General features: G+C 43.5%; 1 long non-coding RNA gene across 1 annotated transcript in view; it reads right to left on the bottom strand.

The window, feature by feature from the left end:
• LOC308071919 overlaps window positions 1-14,412 on the bottom strand; it is a 41,123-nt gene extending 26,711 nt beyond the window's left edge. The window contains exon 1 of the long non-coding RNA XR_013931385.1: window positions 2,605-14,412. This is a non-coding gene — a long non-coding RNA (uncharacterized lncRNA). The remainder of the gene's footprint in view (window positions 1-2,604) is intronic.
• Window positions 14,413-16,182: the final 1,770 nt, after the last annotated feature.

Consider the following 16,182-nt stretch of genomic DNA (forward strand, 5'->3'; position numbering starts at 1 on the left):
GGGCACTGTTTCAACAGGTCTCGGGGGTGAGGAGGATCAGGTGATGCTCTCAGACCTCCCCAACAGCTCGAGGTGGTATGTCACTGCCATAAAACGAGACCGGTCATTTACATTCATTTTCATCGCTAAGGCATGTGACAAATTAGGAAGGACTTCAGTTGAAGAGTTTTTCTTTTTTTTCTTTTTTTTTTCTAAATGCACTAAGTATATGCTACATTCAAACATCATTAAGACAGTAAAACTATCTGACAAAAGAAAGAGATTTATAAATTGCCTGTTGCACAAGTTTTCAGAACAGAGCAAAGCAGGCTCATTGATTTTAGGTCTTCGGGTCATTGTTGCAGGTATTGAATTTGGACTAATATTTCAGAAGTCCTCCAAAGCAAGAGACCTTTACATCTCCTAAGGATTCTGCAGACAGTTCAAAACTGTACTTTAGTCTTTTTATATAATGATAATGATTCAAAGTCATTTTGCACTGTTAATTGCATTCTATTTTGGTGCAGTGAATTTAGAAATAAACATATTTAACCAGACATAATGCTGCCAGAAAACTACTTAATCAGCAGATGAATGTACATTGAGACAAAAGCTGTGGGTGCATTTATCCAGCTAGGTATGAATATCTCCATAATGGCTCTGGTGGAGGGTGGGGAGATGGGCCTGCAATGAAGAGAAATCACACAAAGCATCATTAATCCCACAAGTGCAGAAAAAGGAAAAATAACAAGCTTGATATTAACTTAAAACTCATTCTATTTTTTTTTATGTTAAATGATAGTTTTGCTGCAAAACCAAGTTTCTCTTTTTTGAAAGCGGGGAAAACTGTGAAGGCATACTGAAGGGTATGGAGGCTGTGCTTCCAGCTGGAGGTGGCCTTTTGACACAGTATAATTCAGTTTCCATCCAATTTAAATGAAAACCCACAAGCCACCCCCACCCCCCCAGCCCCATAACCACCACTTCTCCTCAATACAGAGACTTGATATTTTTTTTTTTTTTTCAGATATATCAATACATTTCAGTTTTATCTTCCTGTAACATGGTAATGCATGGTAATTGTGGAGTTTCTGGATATCTTTTTGGTTTTCTACCTGAAGGGCAAGATAGGGCAGGAATGGTAGGTGTGGTATTTCCTCATGTATTTGAGACAAGAGGTGGAAGACTGCACACATGCTGTACATGTGGTCGCTTCACAAACCCTTCCCAGAAGGTGACCTTCTGGCACCAGTGATGGAAAAGGGTAGATTTGGCAGAGGGAGGATTACTGGGGTTCAAAGATACAGCAGGGAGAGAACCAGGCAAGCAGGGCTCACCGTTTCAACCCCAGCACCACAGCAGCAGCCAGAGCACAGGCCCTTACAAAGATAAGCGCTTGCAGCTGACAAAGGGGTACCTTTTGCTGAGGGCTTGAAGGACTATGCCAGGTCACAGTGGCTTTCTGAGTTGCACCCCGTTCCACTAACCTCGTTACAAAACAGGCAAAAAGGATTCACCTAGCAAGAGGTGAAGTAAAAAGCAAAACAAAAAGGAGATCTGTCCTCAAAAGGACTCTCCTTGCTCTTAAAGCTACTTTGTTCTCCTTTGGGCTTGCGCAAAACAAAACTTGAGAAATGCAAATACTGCCAGTATACAGTATATTTGGCAACAGAGCGTCTGTCCCAGTGCCCTGGCTGTCCAGGACTGCCCCTGGCTCAGGATCCCCCTTCCCTGGCACCTCAAGCCTCCGGGCACAGTCAGCAGTAGTGGCTGGGAAGCCCAGGGAGAAAATTGCTTTGGGCAACTGAAGACAGCCTGGAGGTGGAGACAAGCAAGAAGAGTGAGCTCACAGTGCCCCCAGGTCTGGGGTCTGGTGAGGGACCCCACCAAGACCTAGACCAGGCCGTGAGGGACTGGCCAGACAGCTGCAGGGAAGCAGCCAGGTTTGCTGTCTGGCAGACAAGGCAAAATGAAAATAAATTTCATAGAGTCATGGAACACCAGGTTGGAAGAGACCTCAAACATCATCTGGTCCAACTTTTCTTGGCAAAGGCACGGGCTAGACTAGATGGCCCAGCAGCCTGTCCAGCCAAATCTTAAAAGTGTCCAGTGCTGGGGAATCCACCACTTCCCTGGGGACATTATTTCAATGGCTGGTGTTCTTATGGTGAAAAATTTTCCTCTTGCGCCCAATTAGAATCTCCCCAGGAGTAACCTGAACCCATTACCCCTCCTCCACTTGTCCATGTGGCTCCTTGTAAAAAGAGAGTCTCCATCTCCTTTGTAGGCACCCTTTAAATACTAGAACTCTTGGCTTTTATGAAGTTTTCTATCAAAAAACCAGCCTCTTCTCTGCGTTGCAGAACTCCGTGTGAAATACACGAACGCCTGAACAGATATATGCATAATACACCTACCCACACCCAGAGGAGAGTAGACACAAACACATGCAACAGCTTTGCAAAAATGTAGGAAAATGGTGGGGAGGGGGAAGACATCAGTTTCCCCAGTTTCCTCACAGGGGCCACTTCTTTATCTCCAGTGGCTCATCAAAAGCTAGACAGCATTTTTTTCCCTACTGATGTACACAACAAAAATTCCTATGATACAACTTCTCCTCCTTACCTTCACAGAAGAGATTTTTTTTCATAGACATACCACTTGACCAGGAGATGATGTGACACTGTGGCAACATTCTTTAAATCCAGATATTTCTGTAACCAAAAAATAATTTGTGTTACTGATTTCCTCCTCATTGACAGCTAAAAATCATAAAGTTTCTAGAAACTGGGGGGAGGTGGGGTAGGAGAGGGAGATCTACCACATTTTTTGTGTGAACAAAATCCACCTTCAAGGCACCTGTAATTAAAAAAACAGGGCATAACGTTCCCACATTTGGTCACTTCATGGGCACAAGAACTGTACAAGGTAGCAGTTTTCAGTGAGCAGTAAGTTTTCTGACCCTGCATAACCCACAGTCATATGCCTTCCTGAATGCTCTTTCCAGCCAACGAAGTGTTTACTAGAGGCATCACTGCTACTACTGTATAATACTGAAGTTGCCCAACACTTTGCATTTTGAATGTATTTTCAGCCGCTAATGGCTTTGCCAAACTTTTGTGTTCTATGCCAGTGTCTGCCTCAAGTTCGTTAGCTCTGTAGCATATAGAATATAGATACGATACACCACGCACCCACAGAACTTTGCCCAGATTAGAAGAAATTATAAATGATTAATTGAAGAAAAATCCAGTTATTCATGCCATGCTTTGACGAGGGGAACTGAAATATGGTAGGAGGAATTTTTTGAGTTAAATTGTACTCATTGCTGTTCTTGTGACAATCTGTGCTGCATCAACCACCTTAAAAGCTTGTGTAGATTTTCCCTTACCTTCACTACCAACTTATTCTTAGGAAAAGCTACTCACAGTTTAGCACCTCAGCTCTCAGCGATGGGTGGCTTGGCCGGCATGCAGGAGTTGGGCAGGGTGGGTGTCACCTGGTGCTCTTCTGCTTAGACTTATGCCGGGCTGGGGCGGTGGAGAGGAGGACAACAGGGAGATCCCAGTGTCTGCAGTAAGCAAACAGATGGGCAGGGGCTGGTGTTGGGGGGTCCACACAAACAGTGTGGGAAGCAGAGCCCGACAACTGGGAAGAGAGAAAAACCAGGTGAGTGGAGGAGGGATGCAACAAGTTGTTCAGTGGCCGTCGAGAGACAGACTGGGAAAGAGATGGAAAACAGGAATGAGCAGGATAGCTGGAAGCAAATGAGTGGTGGGTAAGTGGATATGGAGAGGGAGCTCAGGAGAGTGGTGGGGCTGATAACAAAGACATGGGCACACCTGCAGTACGTTTCCCGTGAGTCTCCCATGGCACAGAGACCCTCTGATGAGCGGTGTGCAAGCCGTGAACCGACCGAGACAAAACCAGGAAAAAACATAGGATTGAATTGTGCATTGCAATTATACAGCAGCTATTAATTACACAGCTAGGGTGGCACGGGCAGGACGCTGGAGGCTGTGTGCAATGCGCAGGAGCTGCTCCCCGGCCCCGCTGCCTGAGCTGGGGCAGAAGCTTGTTTCTGTCATCCAGCTCTCCCCACACCTTCCCTCTCTGGGCAGTTGCTTGCGGTGGATGGATTCCTGTTGAAAGCACTTGCGTTTTGGAAGCTTCTATGTTGCTCAAATGCTGGAGGTGGATTGTGAAGAGGGAAGGACTGGTTAGAGTGTTCGGAGGTGTGGGAAGAAGGAAGTTACTAAGAGAAGAGACTAATCTGAGCTCCTAAATGTCTCATTACTTGCTCATGCATATTCCTAGTCCAAGGCTGAGAAAGAAATCCCTGTATTTCCAGGCCTGACAGCAGCTTAAAACCCGAATTCCACATTATTTCTTTCCTTCTCAGTGAGGAGACAGGAGATCACACAAGAACTTTGGGCTGGGCCTCTGTTATTTCAGCCGTGACTTGAGCTGTGCGTGTGTGCACACCTTGGGAAAGCTGCTCCTGCACGTCCTCACGTTTTGCAGGAACAAGCAGGTTCTTCTTACACCCTCTGTCCTCTCAGGACAAATGAACACAGCTAAAATCTGTCAGAGCCTGGAGTGCAATCATTTAGTACTTAGCCAGCGTATCTGAAAGAATATGGTAAACAGGGGAAGAGAAGAGACATAACTTGTTCCAAAGCGTTTCTTCATTTCCCTCCTGGCTCCCACTGAGCCATCTGCTTCACGGAGGAGGTGAGTAAAAAAATCATGATCCAGAGGGTAATGGCTGGCTGGGAGGCTCCCAGGTCCGCTGCAGGTGTGCTATGTTCCAACCACAGCCCCCGTCCAGCGCTGGTGGCCGAATCCTCATCTTTGCCATCTGTGCCCTGGCGGCAGGGGTCTCTGCTCTAATTGCTCTGCACGTGTCTCTCCTCACAGCCTGGAACAGGCTTTCGATGGGCTGAGACTGCTGGAACAGAGAAGATTTACGGAGCCAGTCAACACTGGTTGTGTTCTGCAGAGCTTTGAATAAGAACCAGAAGAATCAATTCCAGATCTTGGGCGGGAAGTTTCCCCCTGCTTCGAGGATTGCCCGCTTCCAGGTGTGCTGAAGATGAAGGATTAAATAACTTTTTTCCCAAATATAGAAATGCATCACGCCAAATCTCACACACACACACTGTTGCCTTCTTAAGTGAAGCATCTGAGGAGGAAAATGAGATTACAAATAGAGGGGTATAATGAGATCAAGTTTAATTCACACCATTTCCCCGCCTAGGCACAATCTATGTCATTAGAAAGGATTAATTTTTTTGTTGCAGTTTCTAATCTCATTATACCTTTTGTCACAAGAATGATTTATCAGAATTTCAATACTTAACGCTATACATTATGTGAAATACTATATTATGTTCTAACACAGTGCCTTCACTTGACTTTTCCAACATTCTGTATTTTCATTAGCTGGTATCCACTCACTCATGCCGTACCACTCAGCGCAGCTATAAATAGAAAGACCAGCCAACCAAATCACACAATATTGAAAAGGTCAAAGTAGTATACCACATTACTCTCATTTAGGGAATACTATTCACAAAGTATTAAAACTTGGGCTCCTTATTTATTTGACAATTAAAATAAATGAAAATAGAAGGCATTGCAAAGTGATGATATTATTACCAGAAATCATTGGGACATTGCAGGATTGCGAACCCTTCAACATTATTACTGTTACAGCCCAATATAAATCCATGTTATTCTGTAGGTACTGTACCTCTGATGCTAAGCTTCTGTGTCTCACACCAGAAAGACAACGGTCTGTACGCTACGCCATTTATTGTTTTTAAAATACAAACATTTAAGCTTTTAAGGAATACTCATAAGATTGTTTTGAATAGCAGCGCTCTTAGCTAACTTGTGAAGAAATTTAGGTAGAAGGAAAAAAAAAAATCAGAATAAACAAAGTATTACTATTGCTCTTTCCCCCCCCACCCCACCCCCCCCCAGGACAATAAAATAATTATGTCCTTGCTGTTAAAGTCCATGGAAAGGACCCATTTGACCTCAGAGACCATGCCACCATACCTGGTCATGCAAAAGTACTTTTAGGGTGGCTGTTCCGCAACACATGCACCAGCCTGTTGCCCCTACAGACATCCATGTCCGCATGCTCAAATGTCTGCGTCCTGACAGCCACGCGGTCCCCCACCTCCCTCCCCACAGCCCAGGTTCCTAAGAGATCAGATACATACCGCAGGAACAGCTGCAAAGCAGCAGTTACCTCCCCAGACCCGGGTCCAGTCCGTTGTCTGACATGCTCCCTGCATCACTGATCCTGGTACCAAATGCTGTTTGATGCTGCAAACATCTCTGGCTGATGTGAAGGTCAGACTGCACCGAGTCATCTCCAGGCTTGCGATTTTACCCAAAGAACACTAAGCACAGCTGTGCTTTTCAAGACTAGAAGAGCCGTCCCAGAGAAAGCAGTCGTGACCCACATCAGATGGTACAACACTATGGGTTGAAGAGTAAAAGTAGAGGCTTTTAAATTTGTCTGCAGGGAAAAAAAAAAAAAAAAAAAAAAAAAAAAAAAGAAAGAACAATGTAAAAGAGGTAAAGAGAGAGGGTATCAGCCAGGCTTTCTGAGATGGCTGCAGGAGAACTGGGCTTAGTACACAGCCCATCCTGCACTCTCTGACAGGCTGCAGACCACCCCGAAACCCCCTGGGCAAATTCAGGCATCCACACTGCAAAGCCTGGGGAAGATGTACTGTAAGCTGCCCTGCATTCTTCCAGTAGAGATAGCAGGCTAATCTGGGGCAATCTGTATTTAGTCAACATATGTTTGATTAGATCCTGGCATTATAAAGTTCTGCAGGTTTGGGGAATCAATAATAATGACATTTCAGGGCAACTTAATGCATGGAATTGCAATTAACCTAACAGATAACTGAGAAGGTCTCTCAGCTAATATTAAAACAGTAATCAGTGACCTAATTCCTATTTTATGAGTCTTGTTGTCTTCCATGAGAGAAAACTCATTTCCCAGTGAGTAAGGGGAGATGCCAGGACAACTGTTTTTGAGGGCTATTCATGATTTCCAGTTTGAAATGCCAGAGTTGCAATAATGCATTGCAAAATTTCCTAATGCCAGGCTGCAGCTGATCCGGCATCCCTCTCTCTCTCCCCCCTGAGTCCCTGTTCCAAGATCAGAGAGGCTGGAGACAGCAAAGCTGCAGTGTCTGCAGGCAGTGCAGCTGAAGAGCCACACTCAACCTGCTGATGCTACTTAGATGCTTATATAGCAAACAGAGCCTCTAGCTTCCATTTTTCATACGTGAGACCTGAAGTTTGGGGTCGAGTTGGGGTTTTTTGTGGGGGTGGGGGGATTTTGTTGGGGTTTTTTTTTGGTGGGTTATTTTCTGGTTTGGTGCTGCTTGCATTGTTTTACAAAAGCGCCCAATGAGACCTTGTTTACGGCTTTGTCTACATCAAAATACTGTCCTAGTAGGAGCGACGAAGCCTCCTCCCCGATGGTCACACCTCCACTATAGATGCTATTATTCCAACAGCAAGGTTTGTGCACATTGCTAACCAATTTACTGAGGAAGTAATCATACCCTGCGTTACACAAGTTTCGGTCCAGCTAGAAAACTATGGCTGTACTCTTATACCTGACTGAATGTCTATAGGTAAAGGTGAACAAATAATTCGCCAGGAGGGAGACTAAAAAAATAATAATAAATCTCACACACACACACACCCAAAACAGGAAAAAAAGAAAAAAAGAAAAAAAAAACATTACCAGGCTTTATCTTTGTCAGCCAAGGTTACCCAGGGGAGAGCAAGCGAGGGAGAAGTGCAGTGACACATCTCCAGCGATCTGTGCCTGCTGCAGACTCCCACCCCGAGCTGGCGCCCTGGCACTGCGCTGGTGCGGTGCTGAGCCTCCTGGCAGAGCAGGTGGCCGTGGGCAGTGTGCTCCACCGGCCTCCCACGCCCAACAGATTTGCTGGGGCTGGGGGCGTAGAAAGCCCGCTCCACCTGAACAAACTGAACCCCTTCGCTTTGGGGATGATGGCTGGAAGGATGGAGAGAACGCCTGATGGAATTTTGATCTGAATTTTTATCACATATGGAAATTGGTCGGTGAGAAAAGTGAGAAATATTTAGAAACAGTTGGAAGGGCTGTCATTGAAATTTATCCTGGCTATGTCTAAACATGGAAAAGGACAACAGAAACCAATGTTAACTTAAGAAAAATGTAAAGAGAACTGACTATGCAACAAGCAGAAGGCTTATTTCTTTTTAAGTATAAACAATCTGGTGAGGAGGAAGAAAGGCAGAACTATAAAAATAAGCCAAGGCAAGTAAAAAAAAATAATAATACTCTGCATCAGTTTGAAGAGATTTTTTTTTCTCTTGTACAGTAGTCTCCAAATATAACTTTCTTAAGGGAGAAACCAGACAAAATATTTCTGTTCCAAAATATCACAGTGGCAAATGGTATAAAAAGAAGGTGTACTGGGGGGAAGGGGATAACCTTTAGCTATGGACGAGCTTTTTAGACACCTTCCTTGGGAGAGTAATCTTTCTAGACTCTTTCCACAGTCACTGGGAAGAGATGCTAGCCTCCCCAGGGCAATTCAGTAGCCCTCAGCGCAGGTGGTGTGGACGCCTTATTTACAGTACAGATAAAGACTATAACAAAACACAAAAGACGGGTAATTTTCTTCAAGCTTTAGACTGTTGGAGGCCTGGGCTGAAATACAGATTGAATAAACATTGCTGCCTTCAGGGAAAGTCAAGGAAATGGGTGTGAGGACACATCACCCTTGTTTGATCCCCGTTCTTTAAGCGCAGCGTTGTGCAGCAAACCCCGCCTTTCCACTCGTTCTCCGAGCTGGTTTTTTCCTCCCCTCAGCTCTGTAATGTTTCTTTGCACTCCAGTGCCACGGGCAGCCACAGGCAAAGGGAGCTCCCAGAAGCATGGTGCACCCTCCTGCTTAGCCCACGGATTTCCATCCCCACTGCTCTTTTCTGCCAGAGAAGGGGTCCCAGCCACAGGGAGCATCCCTTTATCCAGAGCCATAGCTCATTTACACTTGCAACCAGTGTGTCCTTTGCGTGGCAGGTCTCTAGTACCCAGGCAGAAATTTTGTTCCCAGGGAACTTGTAAAAAGGCCATATTACAAAGACAGAGGAAAAATTAGCATGGAGGGAGCCTAACAAAATATTTGAAATACCAAGGTTAGCAATAACTATAATCAAGGGCAAGGACAGAGAGAATGTAATAGTTTCTAATTTGAACACCATAGCATTTACCCACTTTTCATAGATGCCAAATAGGCAAGATTATCAAGGTTTTCAAATGCGTTTATCTATGAACAATTGGCTGAGTGGATTGACAGAAAAAAGTAGTACAAAATGTTGTATGTATAGCAGACTTACTACAGAAGAACAAGGACAGGGAACGCTGTTATTACTGTATAAAGCTGCTGAATTCCTTTTCCACGATTATACTTTGGAGAGGCAGAGCAACCCAAGTTGCCCTATCTTTCCTTTAAAAAGAAGTTCCATTTTAAAAGTACATACATATATAAACTCCAGGAAAAAAAAAAAAAAAAAATCACAGGATTCTTTTGGTTTGCTTTCTTCCCACGCTATATCTGAGAACACCAAATTCTTCTCCCTTTGTTTCACTTAACCATTTAGGGCTCTGACAGAGCTGCACTTTGGCTGACGAGGCCAACTTATTGCATTTACTCATTCTGAGTCTACTATGTAATAACTTCTCATCGCACAACTCACTTAGAAAGACCTAAACAGAAAAACCAGTATTTATGCTCATATTCCCAGAAGTCTATAAGCAGTCCTTAACTGCCTTTCCGATCCAAACTTTCAAATTCACTGGTTACTTATAACCCTTTCTGACAGAAGACAGGAACCACATCACATGCTGGATTTTGCCACCTGCTGCAACACCAAATTTCTGTAAATGATTGCAAGCAGCGTGCAAACTGCAGTGTGTTTTTGGTAAAAATGTATCAATAAAAATTCAGTATTGCTTACAGATTACTACAAAGATAAACTGAAGAATTAATAACATATTCATAGAATCACAGAATGGTTTGAGTTGGAAGAGACCTTGAAGGTCATCTAGTTTCACCCCCCCTGCCACAGACAGGGACACCTTCCTCCAGCCCCGGCTGCTCCCAGCCCCGTCCAGCCTGGCCTTGGGCACTGCCAGGGATGGGGCACCCACAGCTGCTCTGGGCAGCCTGGGCTGGTGTCTCACCGCCCTCATAGTGATGAATTTATTCCTGATATCTAATCTCAGTCTCCCCTCTCTCAGCCTAAAGCCATTCCCCCTTGCCTATCACTACAGGCCCTTGTCAAAAGCCCCCCCAGCTTTCCTGTCGGCCCCGTTAGGCACTGGCAGGTGCTGCAGGGTCTCCCTGGAACCTTCTCTGCTCCAGGCTGAGCAACCCCAACTCTCTCAGCCTGCCTGCACAGGAGAGGGGCTCCAGCCCTCCCATCATCCTCACGTCCCTCCTCTGGACTCGCTCCAACAGGTCCATGTCCTTGTGCTGGGGGCTCCAGAGCTGGACACAGCACCGCGGGGGGGGGGGGGGGGTCTCAGGAGAGCAGAGCAGAGGGGAAGAATCCCCTCCCTTGACCTGCCACGCTTCGTTTGACACAGCCCAGGGTACAGTTGGCTTTCTGGGCTTCAAGGGCACATTGTTGGGCCATGTTGAGCTTCTTGTCCATCAAAATCCCCAAGTCTTTCTCTTCAGGGCTGCTCTCCATCCATTCTCCATATTGATTGGCTGGTAATATTTGGCAGGATTTCTGAAAAAGAAATAAATAGGAAAAGCATCATTGAATCATGCATGCTTTGTAGTGTACTACACTGATTTCTCAAATGTCCCTGACTTCTTAAAAAAGCAAGCCCACCCAGAGCTGAAGAAATGTGGTATTGCCTGGCTTCCTTGCACATGTGCTGACGTACTACCCTGAGTGAAGCTATTCCATGACATACAAGCAAAACAGACCTGACATAGAGGGAAGACACCAACAATGGACTGATAATACAACACACATGTATAGCAGGACACGAGAAAACTGTGGCACGCTAGAGCTGACAGAGGAGAAAAAAGAAAAGATATGGAACAGTTAAAATGCAGGGGAAACTCTTCAAGGCTGAGGAAAATGCACCTAATGGTCATTATCATCATTTTCCAATTTGTTCATATGGGGAATATTTAAACAATCTCATGGTGTTTCCCTCCCATCCTTCCCCACCATGCCCTTCCTCCTCTTGCTAGCTTTCTCACATCTTACTTTGTTTCTTAAGGTCAGTTGTGAGACATCTTCCTACATGGATGAATAAGGCCACAGCACATTCTGCACACTAAAAGATGAAACAATAATCTGTTTCCTATAAATGTCTCAATCAGCTGCCACCGGGAAGGCAAGGGAGAGAGCTCTTCTTTGCAAGTAAGGGTTCCTGGTGAGGTGACATATTTTTCTGTTTCTTTAGGTTAAATGTACTTGTTATTTACATGAAATCCATCTGCTACAACATCCTACATGCCCAATAGGACCATACAGTTAAAACACATTAAAAATACTTTAATGTGTCTTTCCATACTGTGACGTGTTAATAGCACAAAAAGCTATTAGGACCAGGCTATCAGGCATACACAATAGAGGAATTGCTGGGGAAGCATGAACATACACTGCACCATAATTCATGAAAGGATACCATTAAAATATAGCCATACAAGCAGACATAAAAATATTATCAACGTTTAACCCTAGTTTTTAACCCTTCAAATATTTTTTGCCTTTTCAGCAACTGAATTCTTCGGAGCTAGCAACAAGGTAGGCTATAAACCCCACCTGTGAATTAGTGACTCATTTTTTTCAAGTGCCTGAAAGGGAGACAGAAACATCTATGGCAGCAGACATATTCAATGCACAAGCAAAACCTGGTTTTACCTGCAAAAATTAGGCAGTTGCCAAAGCTAACTGTGTTCTCATTAGCATCATCATCTACTTGAGCCCACATGTAGTAGGTTACAGTGCAGGACTGCTATACATTTCGAGGGAAATAGATGTTTATTGCCAGATTTTTATAGTCAGAAGCAAAAAGAATAAAACTGTTCTAAAAAATCTGGAATTACCTGCCCCACTCAGATCTTCCACACCATGAGATTTTATGTTACTTGGCCTTTGCGCCAGTAAGATTAATGTTTAGGGAAGGAGAGTGACACTGTCCGTGTAGCATGAAAAATAAAAAGTGGTTCTAGGAGCTTGGCAACAATGTATACAGATATATTTCCTTTTAATGGCATATACGTATTAACTCTACTGGTCACACACACATATCTTAATAGGTATATTTTCCTCTTGACTTTGCTATCAAAATGTTTCTTACCACATTTACGTCTCTCAAAAATATACATAGGGAAATGAAAGTTCTTTTTGATCAGATGAGAGGTTCCTTTGCAAGTTGTTTTTGTCCACTTGTCTAAAAGCCATATAAAACCTGTGTGTGCTCGACCCTCTTTCATACTTGTTTTGCTCAGTCCCTCTCCATGTCTAACTGCACGTCTTCTATCTGTTGTCATTTACACACCCTGCACATTGCAGGGTGCCCCAGGACATACTCGTGTTTGCTGACATACTTTTGGGGAAGGAAATCCTTACAATCAGCTGGCCAACATACGAAGCTGCTTTTGACCACAGGGCATAGAATGAGATAACTGTCCTTATGACAAAGGAAATCAAAACATTTCCTCCGTATAGTTCTGAGGAGAAAGAGGGGGAGGGGGGAAAGAAACACCAAACCCCACATCTCTATTAGAACATAATGAAAGGAGAAATTAACCTCTTCAATCCTTTCTAAAGGTTAAAAAGCACCAAGTTCCAAAATTCCAGAGGCCAATGAAAGCTGAACGTATTTGGCATCCACTTGGGCTGATCCTACTAATTCAAATCAGCATTTCTCTCTTACCAGTTTCGGCACATATTTTCTAACACCCAGAAGAAATCAGCGCTAACCACAGTGATAGTTGTTTGGAGGTGGCACAGGTAACCATTACTAACTGCTAAAGGCAAACCAGAGACAATCTTCGCAATCTATTTAGCACACCATTTCCACATGCAGCTTGATAAAGGAGGAAAATTATTCAGTCTGTTCCGATGTACTCCACAAGGACCACAGAAATTAATTGAAGACAAAGACAGGTAAACAGATGTTTCGGGAAACACCTGAATTCAGGCGTATGATATTGAGGTAAGAGCTCAGATCTGCTCCCTGTGCAATTTTCTGAGCTCAGACTCTGGCTCTGCTGAGTGACCAGCCCTTGTCTTTGCTGTGCAAGGGGAATAGCACCAAGGTTGATGGACATATCTGCAAGGAAAAAGCCACTGTTACAAAGTCACACCAAGACCAATTCAAAGTGTTCTGTGTATTTTGAAGTGGGCTGGGGCCCTTTTACAGTGATTTTTCAGGGGGCTACGACACCTGCTCCCTTGGGAGAAACCATTAACAATACATGCTATGGAATTAGTAGTGGTTCACCAACTTAGTAAGACTTACAGTACCTACATAAAAGAACATCTGCGGTATGTAAAGTATTTACTTATTAAAGAAAACCTCATCCTTTCAGAAAACATAACTCATCTGATAACACAGGCTTATTTTATGGTTTCGTTCAGCAGGCAGAATTCGGGATGTACCCAACAGCCTCTTTCCAAAAGACGCAGCTGGGTACCTTCCCTGTGAGCTGCATGGAAAGGTGCCCGGGGCTCTCCATTCACAATTGAAGAGGTTTTTATTGATGCACTGCCTTACTCTTCACTGTGTAGGACTTAGGTATCCTCTCATAAAAATATCTTATTGTCTTATGTAGTACATCTACTCTGAAGACCACTTCTGGAAGTTCCCCATTTGTCAAATCATCAGCAATCTTTATATGAGGGTCCTGAAGAGAACAGTAATGAATCGAGAAAACAAGAACATGCACTTGAAGTTTCTCATTGTATGACAATATTTTACCAGTTCATCCGCAAAAATAGTACAACTGAAGAGCCTGAAGACTAAAGCCAGGAAGATGCTAATGTGTTTGGGCAACAGAAACATTAATTTGGTATACTGGGGGGGGGGGGGGGGGGCGCAGGAAGAGCCTTGCACATTACACATGGTGTCACTGTATGTAATCGCAGGGAACTAACAGTGGGAGAAGAGGAGGCGGCAATGATTTTTTTGCGTGGTCTTGCCTTCTAGGCTAGAGGAAAAAGCAGGTTTAAAGCAGCCGTCACAGCCACAAGAACAGGGGGTGTACCTCTATGAACTCCCCAACCTGTGCTGCTCGGGGCAAGCTGTGGTGACAGCAAGTGACTCAGAGTGAGAGGGGAATTGTTGCACACAGCCATAATAATGCAAAGTGAGAACCTTTCCCATCCACTGTTGGAAACATGTTTGCATGTATAGAACTTCTCTAACCTTTAAATGTTATAACAAAGCTGACTCTGGCAAAATAACAAAATAAAGACATTAATGTTTCTCAGTGCAGGACAGTTAACAAAATCAAGGTGCTGGACCACTGCATTGGTGCCTGCCATGGCAGAGAGTCAGGAGATGAATGAAAGGTGCTGTGCTGCTCCAGGGCGACAGAGAAGCACCTCTGCTAATTTTCACAGAGCAATTACAACTGGAAGAAAAGCAGCCTGTGCTGAGGAAGCATCACCCATTGACTGAGCCCTTTCAGATTTGGGCAGACAACTGGACAATGGCAAGAAAGTACAAAAACCCTGCAAGATGCTCCTGCTCCTAGTGTTACTGCCACTATGAATGCTATGTTTTAAAGCTTTCCCTATTTATACAACACTCAGCTATGACACCGCTGAGCAGCCCCCCTGACATGCCAGCCCCAACCTGTGTGCGCCATGGCAGCTCCAGCTCAGCCTTCCTCACTGCTGACTACAGAATTATTCTCCCAGCAGATGTCTTTGTTTAACTTGAATATTCCTTAGCATCTGCCAGCGTTTTCCCCTAGCTAAATTCCTACTAAACGCACTTTACTTCTTTAAGCCTCATCAGCTATTGTTTTAAACATATTCCTTCAAAAGAAAAAAACCCTCCACCTGCCGTTAATATGTGTATCAATAAAAGGAGGATTAGGAATCAGCACTCCTAGGCACCTTGAACAAACTTCTTTCTGCCTCAGTTTATTCAACCATAAAATGGCCATAGTATTTACTGCAATATCTCAAAGAATAGTTAAGACACTTAGTATTATTAATTCCATACTACCGATGCTGATTTGCTACAAGGAATAGATAAACATTTCCATGGAAAGTTGATATGTATTTCTAAGAGTTATAATTTATGATTTGTAGCCATTAGAATAACATTATTTGCAAGGTTAATACCCCAAGTCTTATGGAGTGGAAAGCAGCATCCATATTATAGTCAAGATCATGTTTTTATTTGTTAGTTATTCCTTTTAAGTAAGTCTGTAGCATTTATTTTCTCCTATAGTGCAGTATTATTAATAAATACTTACTGCCAGTAAGCTTGCATAAATGTATTTAGAATCCATTCTTTTAAAGAATTAGAATTTCCCTGCAACAAAATTAATCCTCTTTTTTTTTTTTTTTTTTTAATATGTGGGACAAAATCTTTTTCTTATAACTGCTATAGCAACGTTTTCCCCTTAGGTCTGTATATTATGGAAACCTTTTCAAGAGAAAATACTAATAATAAAAAAATATACAACAAAGAATCAGTAACCCCTATAAGTCCACAGAATGTCATTGTGATGTAAAGCCAAGAAATACTATGTCTAAAATTACAGACCTGCAGTTGTTCTTTCAAAAAAAAATTATAAATAGCTTCCCAGTTTGATTCTGCAGGCTATATTTACTGTAACATTAACAAGTGAGTATGTCTGCTGTCTCTCTAAACGAAAGAGGGCTGCATTTAGCTGTACTTTAAATCTCCTGTAAGAATTATTCTGATCTGTACATGGGATGCCTGTCAGCCATTTCCAAAACTAATTGGACTAAAGTATGGTACGACCTAATTTCTCAGCATACGCCACAGAGCTCTGAGATTCCTAAATGCTCCAGTCTTTTGAGAGTTTTGCGGTTTTCTAGGATCTACAACTTCATTGTATCCAACTGCCAGCAGAGGGAGAAAACGTGATA

This window comes from Falco punctatus (assembly GCF_963210335.1).
Source record: "Falco punctatus genome assembly, chromosome: 12".
Classification (NCBI taxonomy): domain Eukaryota; kingdom Metazoa; phylum Chordata; class Aves; order Falconiformes; family Falconidae; genus Falco; species Falco punctatus.